This window comes from Panthera uncia, chromosome D1, assembly GCF_023721935.1.
Source record: "Panthera uncia isolate 11264 chromosome D1, Puncia_PCG_1.0, whole genome shotgun sequence".
Classification (NCBI taxonomy): domain Eukaryota; kingdom Metazoa; phylum Chordata; class Mammalia; order Carnivora; family Felidae; genus Panthera; species Panthera uncia.
This window is the reverse complement of record NC_064808.1, coordinates 52,773,291-52,788,306: the sequence shown is the minus strand read 5'-3', so window position 1 is coordinate 52,788,306 and position 15,016 is coordinate 52,773,291. Positions and strand designations below refer to the sequence as shown.

Genomic DNA, 15,016 nt, shown 5'->3' with positions numbered 1-15,016 from the left:
ATGTCAGTACCATCTATGTGATTAGTTGTTAACATTTTCTGACTGATACTGAAAGCCAGTCTTTCCTTCCTGTTGTTTAGATTTTAACAGAAAAGCCTGATAATTGCTACATTAGCCAGTTCTGGACTTCAATAATAAAAACAGCAACAACTAAGAAACTACTCTGATATTTACATGATATTTGATGTGTGCTAGCCACTGTTCTGAATGATTTATATATGTTAATTCATTTCTCACAAAAACCCTTTGAAGTATAAATACTATGATGGTCTGCATTTACAGATGAGGAAAATGAGGCAGAGAGTGTTTGATGAAATAATGTAATGCACTTCTTTCTAACCAGAGTTAGTACAGACTTCACAAATTAAGAGCATAGTCCTCAGTAAGACTGCTCTCACTTTAGATACCAACCAGCCATAAACCCTGGGTGTTCCCAGCCACCTCTGCTCTGACCGACTGGCTACAAATCACAGTTCCCACTATCCCCTCAGGTTTGGTAATTTACTGCATGACTCACAGAACTCAGGAAAGTGCTGTACTTCTGATTACAATTTTATTAGAATGGATAAAAGTTAGGACCAGCCAAAAGAAGAGACCAATAGGGTGAGGTCTGGGAGGGTCCTGAATTTGGGACTTCTGTGTCTTCTGCCCCTGGAATCAGGACATATCACCCTCCCTAGCATATTAATCATGGATGTGTTTGCTAACCAGAAAGCTCATCTGAGCCTCAGGATCCAGAGATTTTATTGAGGTCCGATTACATGGGCATGATTGATTGAATCACTGGCTGCATGACAGCTCTTCATCTCCAGCCCCCCTGTTCCTTTCTGATGGTTGGGCTGATATCTCCTGGCCCAAAGCCCCAATCCTCTAGTCAGCTGGTTGGTCTTTCTGGCAACTAGTCCCCATCCAGAGTCATCTCATTAGCTCAAACTCAAGTGTGATCCAAGGAGCCCCACCATGAATAACAAAGATATTCCTATCACCAGGGAAATTGACACCAAATTGACACCAAATTTGAAGGGTCTTTGAAGACAAAGACCACCAAATTCTTTGTTGTACAAAATTAAAGAAGAAGGAGCTGAACAAACAGGGCTGAGGAAGGATCAAGAACAAGGGGAACTCCAGGGATCCCAGCAGCAGGGTCTAGGGGATTGGCCTTTTGTAATTGGCTACTCTTGGATGTCTCCACTTCGTTCATTTTTCATCTAAGTATCTTTGCTCAACAGTGAGATATGGTGGAGGGAAAATCAGATTGGCATAGTTTGTATCACAGACTTATTATGTAAGGTAGTGGTAGTGAGAGCTTAGACTGTGGGGGAGGGGGCAGCAATTTCCAGTCCCTCTAAGGCCCTGTGAGGTAGGGGGAGTGGTAGTTTTTTTAAAGGAAGGGATGCCAGGTAGATTTTGTAGAATCTTTGAGAAATAGAATTGTTTGCATATTTGAGCTAGGGGAAATAGTAACAGTGTCCTTAGAAGGGGTGCTGGGAGGACTGACCTAAGAGGACTCTCTTCTAAAGCATGGCTTCCATTCTTCTAAACAAAGTACATCATGTCTATTTTTTCTCCCCTTTCCTGGACATGAGATTTTAAAAGATGCTATCTGCCAAACTTAAATAACAATTTCGTTCTCCATTTGTATAGATCAAAGACATATTAAACTATCAATTTTGATTCTAACTAAAATGATTCCAGCTAAAAGCAAAAGTACTTGGTATTCTAGTGTGACTCTGAACTTTGTCTTGAGAAAATGTTTACTTTCTACTGGAAATGATTTGGAAATAATTCCAAAGAATAATTTAGAAATAATAAACTCACAGATCTCCAGTTCTGTCTGTGCTATTCTTTGCAGGATGGGATTTTTCACAGGAGGCAGTGGAGCAGTACTGGCAAACCAGGAGGCTTTTAGAGAGAAACCCAGCAGAACTGGCCTTTCTCTGTTGATATAGCACAGCAGGGGCAAGTGGCATTGGACTTCTGTCTAAACCATTTCAGAAGTCATATCAGTATAAAAAAGTTGGCATCCCCTTTTTGCTTTTACATAAACCCAGTGAGACATATGTTTCTTCTGTTCCTTTAGCTCTATAAAAATTACTTTGCTAAGTGAATCTTCAAGTCATTTAGTTAACTGCCTCAGCCATTGTTGCTACATTTTGGGGGAGAAAGATACAACTGGCTTTTTATTTCTCTTGGATTCTTTTAGATACTTTTTCTCCAATAACAAAAAACAATTAGCATCAATGCAGTGATTTAAAACTTATCACAGGCATTTTCTATTTATATTAAATAGCTGCTTGAGGGTAAACGTTCTTACTTGTATCCCCATTTAATAAAGGAGCATCTCTCACCTATTTCTGTTACCAAGTCCTGAGGATTCTATCTCTCTTATATATATTTTATATGCATCTCCTATGATACTGCCTTAGCTCAACTTCATCTTTTTGAAAGATTTATTGAGTTGTAACTGATAATACAATCAGGTGTAAATATTTAAAGTGTACAATTTTTTAAAGTTTTGACACATGTATTCAGATGGCTATCCTTTATGAGATATATGCTTTGCAAAGATTTTCTCCCAGTCTGTGGCTTATCATTCTTTTAATAGTATCTTTTGAAGAACAGTAAGTTTTAATTTTTCGGAGGTCCAGTGTTTCAATTTATGCTTTTAAGAATTATGCCTTTGGTGTCATATGTAAGAAATATTTGCCTAACCCAAGGTCACACAAGCATTTTCTCCCATGTTTTCCTCTAGAAGTTTTATAGTTGCAGGTTTTACATTTAGGCCTCTAATCTGTTCTGTATTAATTTGCGGATGTTAGTGTTAACAAAGAAGTCCCAAGTCCTTCTTTGTGCTTCTGGGCGTCTCAGTTGTTTCTAGAACCATTTGTTGAAAATTCTGTCCTTTCTCCCACCGCATTGCCTGGTCTTTTGTTAAAAAACAGTTGTCCATATAAGTATGGGTTTATTTCTGGTCTTTGTATTCTGATCCACTGATCTATTTGCCTGTCCTTATGTCAATACCATGCAATTTTGATTACAATAGTCTTATAATAACTCTTTTAGTCAGATAGTGTTAGCTCTCCAACTTTGTTTTCTTTTTTCAAGTTGTCCTGGCTGTTTGATCTCGAATCAACTTGTCAATTTCTATAAAAAAGCCTACTAGGATTTTGACTAGCATTGTATTGAATCTATAGCTCAGTTTGAGAGAACTGACATCTTGACAATATTGAGTTTTCTGATCGATGTATAAAGTATATCTCCCCATTTAGTTAGGATATGTATTTTGTAGTTTTCAGTGTACAGGTCTTTCTTTCATACCTTTTGTCAGATTTATCTCTAAGTATTTCATAGATTTTGATGGTATTATAAATAGTACTTTTAAAATTGTGGTAAAATATATAAAAAAGTTGACCACGTAAATGGTATTTAATTCCTGATTGTTGTTTATATATAGATATATAATTGATTTTTATATATTGGTCTTGTATTCTGCAACCTTTCTAAACTCACTTATTTGTGAGATGCCATCAGAGTTTCAACTGAGGTAATCAAGTCTTCTAGTAAAGAAAATTTTGTTGTTTTCTTTTCCAATCTGGATGCCTTTAAAAAAGTCTTCTTCTTGTCTGATTGCCCTGGTTAGTATCTCCAGTACAGTGTTGGGAGAAGTGGTAAGAGTAGGCATCATTGCCTTGGTTCTGATCTTAAGGAGGAAAGAATCCAGTCTTTCATCATTAAATATAAACATAGTTGTGGGCTTTTTTCCCCTTTTATCAGATTGAGGAAGCTATTACTAATTTGCTGAGAAATTTTTTATCAGGAATGGATATTGGATTTAAAAAAATTTTTTTTAACGTTTTATTTATTTTTGAGAGAGGGAGAGACAGAGCATGAACAGGGGAGGGTCAGAGAGAGGGAGACACAGAATCCGAAACAGGCTCCAGGCTCCGAGCTGTCAGCACAGAGCCCGACGCGGGGCTCGAACTCACGGACAGCGAGATCATGACCTGAGCCGAAGTCGGCCGCTTAACTGACTGAGCCACCCAGGCGCCCCGGATATTGGATTTTTATCAAATGAGTTTTCTGTGTCTATTGAGATGATTGCCTGGTTTTTCTGTTTTTGTTTGCTAAGATGGTGAATTACATTGATTAATTTTTGAATGTTAACCCTGCATCCTTGGGATAAACCCCACTTGGTCATCATCCTTTTACTGTATGGTTGGATTCTATTTGTTAAAATTTTGTTTCATATTTTTATACCTTTGTTAATGAGGGATATTGGTTTATAGTTTTCTTGTAATATCTTTGTTTTTGGTATCAGGATTATGCTGACCTCATTAAATTAATTGGGAAGTAGTCTTCAATTTTTCAGAAGACTTCATATATAATTGGTATTATTTTTCCTTAAATACTTGGTAGAATTCACTAGTAAAGCCATATGAGCCTGGTGTTGTCTTTGTAGGAAGGTTTTTAATGACAGTGTCAATTTCTTTCATAGGTATAGGACTGTTAGGTTATTTACTTCTTAAGTGAGCTTTTGTAGTTTGTGTCTTCAATTTGTCTATTTCATTACATTGTCAAATTTATAGGCATACATTTATTCATAATCTTTTCTTATTATTCTTTTAATATATTGATATACCCAAAGAACCAGTGTTTGGTTTCAAGGATTTTCTCTATTGTTAGCTATTTCATTGATTTTTACTTTGATCTTTATTATTTTCTTTCTTCTGCTTACTTTGGGTTTAACTTGTTCTTTTGTAGTTTGTTAAGGTGGAAACTGAGGTCATTGACTTGAGACCTTTCCTGTTTTCTAATATTGGCATTTAGTACTATAAATTTCCTGTAAGTACTGCTTTAGCAGCATTTCACAAATTCTGGTGTGTTGTGGCTTTTTGCTTTTTGCTAACTGATTTATAGGTAGCATAGACAGAGTAAAAATACCTAAAATGAAAGCACAACTGGTGGTAAATGCTTATTCTTTTTTTTTTTTTGGTCTGATACAGTCTTCAATAACTTGATATCCCTCAATAATGTTTTCCAATTTGAGGAATTATTTTGGCCCTGGAAATTCATGCCTCTGAAATCTGTCTTGTATCTTATATCCATCTAGTATTGGCTCTTCACCATGTTAGATGATATGTTTTATTTTTATTTTTATTCAACTCAAATATTCTATTTACTTTCTATTTCCTTTTTGATATCTTCTTTGATTCATGAGTTTTGTTTTGTTTTTTTTTTTTTAGAAGCATGGTATGTAGTTTTCAAATGTTAGGGGATTTTCTAAAGATTTTTCTGTTATTGATTTCCAGTTTAATTCCATTGTGGTTTGAGAACATACTTTGTATGGCTTGAATCCTTTACAGTTTTTTAAAACATTTTATTACATTTCTGAATATTATATATCTTGGTAAATGTTCCATGTGCATTGGGCTGTTGTTGGGTGGAGTGTTCAATAAATGTCAATCAGGCCATGTTGGTTGATGGTGTGGTTCATGTCTACTATATCTTTGCTGATTTTCTGCCTAGTTGCTCCATCAGTTATTGAGGGGGAGTATTTAAATTTTCAACTATAATATTGGATTTGCCTATTTTTTCTTGCAATTAGTTCTGTGAGTTTTTGCTTCATGTATTTTGAAGGTATGTTACTAGGTGCATAAAGATTTAGGATTATTTATTTATTTATTTATTTATAATGTTTGTTTATTTTTGAGAGAGAGAGACAGAATGTGAGTGGGGAAGGGGCAGAGAGAGGGAGACACAGAATCCAAAGCGGGCTCCAGGCTCTGAGCTGTCAGCATAGACCGTGATGTGGGGCTTGAACTCACTAACCGTGAGATCATGACCTGAGCTGAAGTCGGACGCTTAACCGACTGAGCCACCCAGGTGCCCCTGTTATTATTTTTTAAAAGTTTATTTATTTAAGGGGTGCCTGGATGACTCAGTCAGTTAAGCATCTGACACTTGATTTTGGCTCAGGTCATGATCTCATGGCTTGTGAGTTTGAGCCCTGCATTGGGCTCTGTGCTGACAGTGAGGAGCTACTTGGGATCCTCTCTCTCTCTCTCTCTCTCTCTCTCTCTCTCTCTCTCTCTCCCTCTCCCTCTCTCTCCCTCTGTCTCTGCCCCTCCCTCACTTACCCTGTCTCTGTCTCTCCCAAAATAAGTAAATAAACTTAAAAACAAAACAAAAAAAAAGAAAGAAAGAAAGAAAGAAAGAAAGAAAGAAAGAAAGAAAAAGAAAGGAGGGACTGCGTGGCTCAGTTGGTTGGGCATCCAGCTTCGTCTCAGGTCATGATCTCATGGTTCATGGGTTCAAGCCCCACATTGGGCTCTCTGATGATAGTTCAGAGCCTGTAGCCTGCTTTGGATTCTTTGTCTCTCTCTCATTCTGCCCTTCCCCAACTTGTGCATGTGCGCTCTCTCTCTCTCTTTCTCTTTCTCTCTCTCAACAACAAAAAAACATTAAAAAAAGAAAAAAGAAATGCATTAAATATAAAAACACAAGTATATTAAAAGTAAATACATGGAAAAAGATACACAAAACTAATAATACTCAAAATAAAGCTATATTTATATCAAAATATCAAAATTATATCAAAATCTGATAGCACAGAGCCTGATGTGGGGCTTGAACCTATGAGACTGTGAGATCATGACCTGAGCTGATACCGAGTCAGACCCTTACCTGACTGAACCACCCAGGCGCCCCTAAATGCATTTTTTTTTTAATATATGAGATTTCTTGTCAAATTGGTTTCCATAAATGCATTTGTTATAGGCAGTTTATGATTGGGTCTTATATTTTTTGGCAATCTGATAATCGCTGCCTTTTAGTTGGGGTATTTAGACCATTTACATTTAATGTGGATATTAATATGAGTAGATTTGAGGCTACTATCTTGCTATTTGTTTTCTGATATTTTTCCCTACTGTTTTTTCTTCTCTTTTCTTTTTTTTTCTACCTTATTTTGGGTTAATGAGTAGTTTTTTATAATTCCATTTGATCTTTTTTTTTGTTGTTTTAACCCTGTTTTGTTATTTTAGTGGTTGCTTTAGGAGATAAAATATGCATCTTTAATCTTTCATAGTCTTCTTTCTAGGGATGTTATTATTTTATTTGTTATTGAAATATAGTTGACAATATTTCATTAGTTTCAGGTGTATGAATAGTGATTCAACAACTCTATATATTATGCTTTACTCACCATAACTGTAGCTACTATCAGTCACCACACAATGCTATCTGCAACACCATTGATTATATCTCTATGCTGTACCTTTCATCACTGTGACTTATTCATTTCATGACTGGAAGCCTGTCCATCCCACTCCCCTTCACCCATTTTGCTCTTTCTCTAGCCCCCTCTCCTCTGGCAACCAACCACTAGATTGTTCTCTGGGACTGTTTCTGCTTTGTTTGTTTGTCCATTTATATTGTTTTTTTAGATTCCACATCTAAGTTAAATCATATGGTATTTATTTTTCTCGAACTTCCTTCACTTAGCATAATACCCTCCAGGTCCATCTGTGTTGTTGCACATGTTAAGATCTCATTCCTCTTTGTGGCTGAGTAGTATTTCAATGTATATATACCACATCTTCTTTATCCATTCATCTATCAATGGACACTTAGGTTGCTTTCATATCTTGGCTATTGTAAATAATGCTGTAATAAACAGGGGTGCATATATTTTTTCAAGTTAGTGTTTTCATTTTTTTAATGTTTATTTATTTATTTTGAAATAGAGACAGAGAGAGTGAGAGAGAGAGAGAGAGAGAGAGAGAGCATGAGGGGGGCGGGGAGAGGCAGAGAGAGAGAGAGGGAGAGAATCCCAAGCAGGCTCTGTGCTGTTAGCACAGAGCCTGACGTGGGGCTCAATCTTGTGAACTGGGAGGTCATGACCTGAGCTGAAATCAATAGTTGGACACTTAACCAGCTGAGCCACTCAGGCACACCAGTGTTTTCACTTTCTTTGGATAAATACCTAGCGGTAGAAATACTGGATCATATGGTAATTTTATTTTTAATTTTTTGAGGATCTTCCATACTGCATTCCACAGTGACTGCACCAATATACATTCCCACCAACAGCGCATGAGGGTTCTCAAGAGCTATTATTACACCTTGTCACATATAGTGTAAGAGCCTAACACTAGTGTACTTCCATTTATTCCTAAATCTTGGTTCCACTCTCTGCACTGTGGCCTGGAAATTCTTTCAGAGCCATAACTAGGACAAGTATATCACCTGCCTCATTTGTTTACCATCTCTCAAGGACCAATGTCCATTATAGGCTGATGTCCAGTGTCTTTAAAACCATTGTTTCATATATTTTGTCTTTTCTCTTTGGTTGTTTCAGGAGAGAGGGTAAATTCCATTGTAGTTACTTCATCTTAGCCTGAAACAGAAACCTCAGCTTAATCATTTTGCTTGGATGCTTTCATACTGTACTTCTTGGCCTGTCTAGCTCTACTGCAGTTTGTCCTTCAATTGGTTCTAGAGGGATCTTTCTAAAGTAAATATCTGACCAGGTCTCTGCTTAAATTTTTCAGTGGCTTCCTATTTTTTATTTTTATTTTTTTAATAGTGAAACAAATATGCCAGAACACCAAATTTCTAGGTGGAAGAAATATTCTTAATTGGAACCTGGACGAATAAAGGTATTGCTAAAGATGTTACAAGTAAATTCCTGTGTAATCACATATGATAATCTTATGTTACTTGGAGGAGATAAATACTGGCTTTTCTATTCATTAGGTAACACTTGAGTTTGTGAAGAATTAGCAGTAAGCTTAGGTTACAACTGCTGTCTCATTTGGGACTTAACAAAATGAGGTACTTGAAAGCTTAGTAGTTGTTGATGAAACAATTTTTTATAGAAAATGCCATTGACTTTTTTTAGTGTTTATCAATGAGATGTTAAATGCTGAAATTAAATGCCCATTTGTAATCTCAACTGAATTATTTCAGTTGGGGGAAAAAGTTCAATATGTATATATAAATAAAAACCTGGTGACCTTTTATATCCTGAGAGTTTCTTTATATTTTAATGCCATGTTTCTCCATCATGCCTTATTCACCTCTGTAGTATTGGCCCCCAAAAGTACTGTTTTCTCCTACAATTTGTGTAAACGTGCCTTCATTACAAAAAAAAATAAATAAATAAATAATCAGGGTGCCTAGGAGGCTCAGTTGATTAAGTGTCCAACTCTTGATTTCAGCTCAGGTCATGATCTCATGGTTTATGGGTTTGAGCCATGCATTGGGCTCTATACTGACAGCATGGAGCCTGCTTAAGATTCTCTCTCCTTCTCTCTCTGCTTCCTCCTTCAAAATACATACATAAACTTAAAAGAATTACTTGAAGAAATTACTTAAAAGAATTATACCTTCTATATACCAGGCATTGTGCTAGATTAGTTTAGCGTGTCAGGCCCATGCTTATCTCTGTGATCCACTTATTTTCTTCTTTTCTACCACTCTTCATCACATCTACTCTATAGCTGCACTAATTTATTTGCAGTTGGGAGGATATGTCGTTTCCTTTCATCCCATGTTGCTTTCATAGATACTGTTCTCTCTGTCCCTCCCCCTTGTTGATCTGATTAAATCCTATTTGACAACACTCAGTTTAAGTCTTCTTTTTTTTTTTTTTTAACGTTTATTTATTTTTGAGACAGAGAGAGACAGACCATGAACGGGGGAGGGTCAGAGAGAGGGAGACACAGAATCTGAAACAGGCTCCAGGCTCTGAGCTGTCAGCACAGAGCCCGACGCGGGGCTCGAACTCACGGACGGACCCCGAGATCATGACCTGAGCCAGAGTCGGCGGCTCAACCGACTAAGCCACCCAGGCGCCCCTTAAGTCTTCTTTTTATTTTCTCCTTTTATTCTCTTTATTTTCCATATTCTTTTCATTCTTTCTTTTATTTCAAGATTTTATTTAAATTCAAATTAGCTAATGGATAGCATATAGTATAGTATTGGTTTCAGGAGTAGAATTTAGTGATTCATCACTTACATATAGCACCCAAAGTATACCCTTCTTTAGGAAATCTTCCCTGGAGACCATAGTTTAGGTTAGATGCTTTCTGTGCTCCCACATCTCCTTACCCTTATCTCATCACAGCATTTAGTACACTAATTGTAATCATCTATTCCCTTGCCTGTTTTCCCACCAGATTGCTTGAGGACATTACCTTATATGATTTTATATCTTAACACTTTGCACAGGGCCTGGTCCAGCATAGGGATGTGGAAGACAGAAGTTTGTCCTTGGCTCTACCATTGTGAGATCTTACACAAGTTGTTTGGCTCATTCAACATTCCAAAGCCTAGGTTCTCTTACTGCTCTGCAGCCGTGTAGACCGGGTTTGTGCTGGGTAGCCTAGTGGGCCTGTCACATGAGGCCTTGGCCCAAGTGCCAGATTCTCTTTACAGTGATGATTCAGGAGTTGAGGTTGACACCACATCAGAAAACTAAGACCCCTGCCTCCCTCTAGGTGCAGGTGGCAAACTGCTAGTGAGAGCCAGAAGGAAACCACTTAGAGAGACAATGGGCCACAACGTGTCTTTGCTCACATTTCTTCCCTCTGGTGAGCCTATAGGTGTATCCACCCAGATTCTAACCAGTTTTCAATATCTATCGCTTGTTGAATGAATGTATATTTCTTCATTCATGTATATGAATGAAGAAGAAATTACTACTGAGTTTGTATTAAATCCTAGGTGTTTTCAAACATATGAACTCATTTAATTCAACAACTTGAAGAGATCAACACTGTTAGATGGTAAGCTACCTGGGTATCTGTCTCAATCACTGCTCTGTTTCCAGTGCCTGGCACAAAGTAGTACAAAATAAATGTTATGAATGACTGGAAAGAAATTTTATAGAAGGGGAAATTGAGGTTCAGAATGGTTAAGTGATTTACCCAAGGTGATCCATGGCCAATAGGATGGAAATCAAAGTCTTCCAGATTCAAATCTAGTGCTTTTTCTGATAAATTCGACAATTAAAATCCGGCCTTCTAACATGGCCAGGTATTTGGAAATCCTGAATGACTTCATTTTTTGTGGCTATTCTAAATTAAAGTAGGAGAGTTTACGCATTTTACATACAAATCTTTCTCAAAGGAAAAAGGCCTTTTCCCATGAAGCATAGTGTGGAGGCCAGGATAGATCTTTACTATCTGAGAAGCTAACTGATCATCAATTTATAGAGGTCTCTGCTGATAGGTATAAGTGCTTAAAAAAAAAATTCTCTCCTTTACTTCCATGAGAAGTCTGTGGGGGGCAGTGATGCTGTTGGTGGGAAAACATAGTGGAACTCCTGATGGGATGTGCTACAAGTGATCCAGGACCTACAGATTGCCTTCATTTGTTAATTAATTAATTAATTAATTCACTCATTCATATTGATTCTCTTGTCCATTCAGTAAACTTTACAGAGTATTTAGAATGATCTAGCCCTGTGTTAGGCATTGGGGAATACAGAAATAGAAAAGACATGTTCCCTACCACTATAGTGCTTATATATAGCACAATGGAGAAGAGAGACATGTGACTAATAATAACAATATAACATACATGTTAGAAAAGAAGTCTGAATAAAGAAAGTGCTAAGTAAGCAGAGAAGGGAGTGCTAGTACTCATATTTTGAAGGTTTTAGAAGAGAGGATTTAGAAACGAGCTCCAAAGCATTTCCACAATGAAGAGCTGGAGCTAGGTTTTAAGGATTAGTTGGTGTTTGGCAGTCCACAAAGAGGGAAAAGAGCTTTTCTGGAAATAGCAAAGACCTGGAAGTCTGAGAGCAATGTCCAAAGATGAGTAGCAAAATAGTGCAAGACACTGATTGTAGATCAGGTCTGCTAAGTTCAGAGCAACAGCTGAGGCAGCATCCAGGGAAGAGCTGTGAAGTTCAGGTCATCTGTTTGGTATGAGTTTGACTGTTTACCCAGTGGTTTCCAGCTTCATAAGATAATCAGCTAGGTGCTAGAAGAGAATACTGTAGCTTATGCTCATATCATACAATATTGCTCATATTGTATTTATTTCATTCTTTAATTTTTGTGTATGTTTTACAGTATACCTAATGTCAGTACATGAGCCTGATTTATAAATAGATAGTCCTGTGTTGGCAATGTATGCTCCAAATACAGGTAGGTTATGTCATTAAAAGGGTTGGAGACTACAAAGTTAATCACCTTATACACTTGTCTTATGAAGGACTGTTTGGTGCTGAAAACACCAGAGATTGGCCTTCTCTGACGCTGTGTAGTATTGTCTGTCATTTTGCCCAGAGAGGTAGTTTTTGATCTCTCTAGGGGCCTCATGGACAGGCTTAGGGTGATGAGAGGCTCATGACTTTAGAAGACTGTCTCTTGCTTGCATATCCTCCTGGAATTTGGGCATGTGAGTCATTTGGAGACTATCTGTACTAAGCTCTCCTTGCCAAATTCTGTGGCCTTCTAACAGCCACAGCTCTCTGTACTTGCTATTACCTTCGTCCTCACTTTGGCCTGGAGATTCTTCCCATTTTCTCTTTTGGAATGAGAAAGTAGAACAAGCCTTTTAACTTTTAGGTACTTGAACCTTAGGGGTAAGGGACCCTGATATCTTGCCTTGGCTATTGATTGGGACACAGGGTCACTCTCTGATAAGGATACAGCCCAGCCTGGCTTACTTTGCCCAGACTGTAGTGACTCTGGGTGGCCAACACCATGTTGCCAAGCTTACCTAGATAGCGTGTGTGCCTAGGTAACAGAATGATGTGTAGAGCACATGTACACACACACACACACACACACACACACACACCAAAATAACTACCTCGAGGTTTGTCCTGATATGCTAAAGCCATTATCCTCTTCCCAATAGCTTAGCCATGTAGGGGCTGACTATGTTAAGAGTCCATCCTCATTGGAATGCAGTGGCCCCCTTACCTTATAGACCTCCATCTCACTTAATGTCGTGTTTACAGCAGTGGTTCTCGGCTGGTGGGCAATTTTATCCCCCAGGGAACATTTCACAGTACCCGGAGACATTTTTGATTGTCATGACAGGCAGCATGCTACATCTCGTGGGTGGATGCCGGAGATATTGGTTAATATCCTCCACTGCAGAGGACAACCTCCCCCCCCCCAACAAAGAATTATCCTGTCCAAAATGTCAGTGGTGCAGAGACTGAGAAACCCTGGTCTAGAGTGACTCCTGCCCAACTGCACTGCAGTGTAAGGTGCAGATAGGGGAGTTCCTGCATGCCAAGTGTCTGTGTTTGGGCTTGTAGCAAGGCATCCTCCCATGAGACAAAAGGCTCTTGTAGCACAGCTAGCCTCAGGCCTTTCTAGCAACAGAAAAGTGGCCTTCTTTCCACTCCACATGCCAAGCAGAAAGGCCCCATTGTGCTGGACGTGGCTGAGCTCCCTTGGCAGCAGTGGCAGGAGTGTGTTGTTCTCTGTACTTCACAGGCTGGTACTTGTCCATCTGCCTCGTATCTGAGTGTCCCTCTACTACACCTTCATTAGCCGACGTTCTAGACCATAGTAAATGAGCACATTTGTAATGTCTACTAATGGATTCAAAGGCATATATTCCTTCTCAGGAGGAAAAGGCCAATACATCCTGCTTTTCTAACCCTGCTCTGTCATCCCCCCTTTCCCAAACCCTAGGATTTCAACATAGCTCTTGGAAATTAATTTCTCTTCTCTTCCCAATATATTCTAGTCTGGGAATTAGAAATTTAACCAAGCAATGACCAAGCACCCTTTTCCTAATCCTCTGGGATCTTGTCTCCTAGGATGCAGTCTAAGTGCACTAGAGTGCCCCTCATTTCCTCCCAAGGCACCTTCCTTTTCTCACCTCCTGTGCCTCTGCAGACAGTTTAATGGATATCCAAAGTCTCAGCTACAAAACTTCCCTCCTGAGCTCTAGTAGCTTCTTGAGGACATCAAGAGTTCAGAGCGTTTTTGCCTCCAATTTTGTTTCATGCAGGATGTCTCAGTGTCTGCTTTGTACCACGTGCTGGGCTCCACTGAAGGGGAAGTAGGTGAGTGGAGGGACAGGTCCAGCCTTCCAACTTCTCCAGCTTATCTGAGAGTGACAGAAGTAATCCAATATCTGAGGCGTGTTTACCAGAGGAATGCCTATTTTTCTGACAGGCACTTCAGAAGTTAACCATCCACATGAGCTGTGTATTTGTTTAAGGAGATGATTGTTTCTCTTTGGAAGCCCACAATCAGACCATTTCTGGAATTCCTTGTTTGGGGTGGTTATTCCTTGAGTAAATTCTTATTGATGCTACTGTTTAAGAAGCTTTACCTTAGAGACAGTGGGGTGAGCAAAAATGAACAGGACGTAGTCCGTGTCTTTGATGTTTCCTGACTTTCATTTTTATTTATTTATTCAAAAAAAATTTTTTTAACCTTTATTTATTTTTGAGACAGAGAGAGACAGAGCATGAACGGGGGAGGCTCAGAGAGAGGGAGACACAGAATCTGAAACAGGCTCCAGGCTCTGAGCTGTCAGCACAGAGCCTGACGCGGGGCTCGAACTCACTGACTGCGAGATCACGACCTGAGCCGAAGTCGGACACTTAACCGACTGAGCCACCCAGGCGCCCTGTTTCCTGACTTTTAAAGGAAAATTGGACAGCACTCTGATGAAAGGCAGTTTTGGGGAAAGACATGGACCTTAAGAGAAGAGGGTGATAAATCTCACCGTTTCATTCTCTTTCGGAACATTTTTTGGCTTCTTACTGCTCGCAGCAAGTAGTTTTCAAACTTGAGGAATGTACAAATTCCTTTTAAGGGAAATAATTTATCTTGGACCTACAATGCTGACTTAAACTGTTTTTATTATAACAATGATTACTCAAATTATTATCTAAATGTGTACAAACATAAAATGAGGTTTAAGGTGCTATATAAAATTTGTATATAAATATAAACAAAAACAGGTTTATACATTAAATGAAAGCAAACTTTAAATCCAATAAAATGGCATCTTTTTTGCTGCAACT

At 38.5% G+C, this 15,016-nt stretch overlaps 1 protein-coding gene across 5 annotated transcripts in view; it reads left to right on the top strand.

Moving 5' to 3' along the window:
- Nucleotides 1-15,016, top strand: part of STIM1 (stromal interaction molecule 1) — a 182,713-nt gene that overhangs the window by 132,352 nt on the left and 35,345 nt on the right. The gene's annotated exons all lie outside the window — the stretch shown is intronic.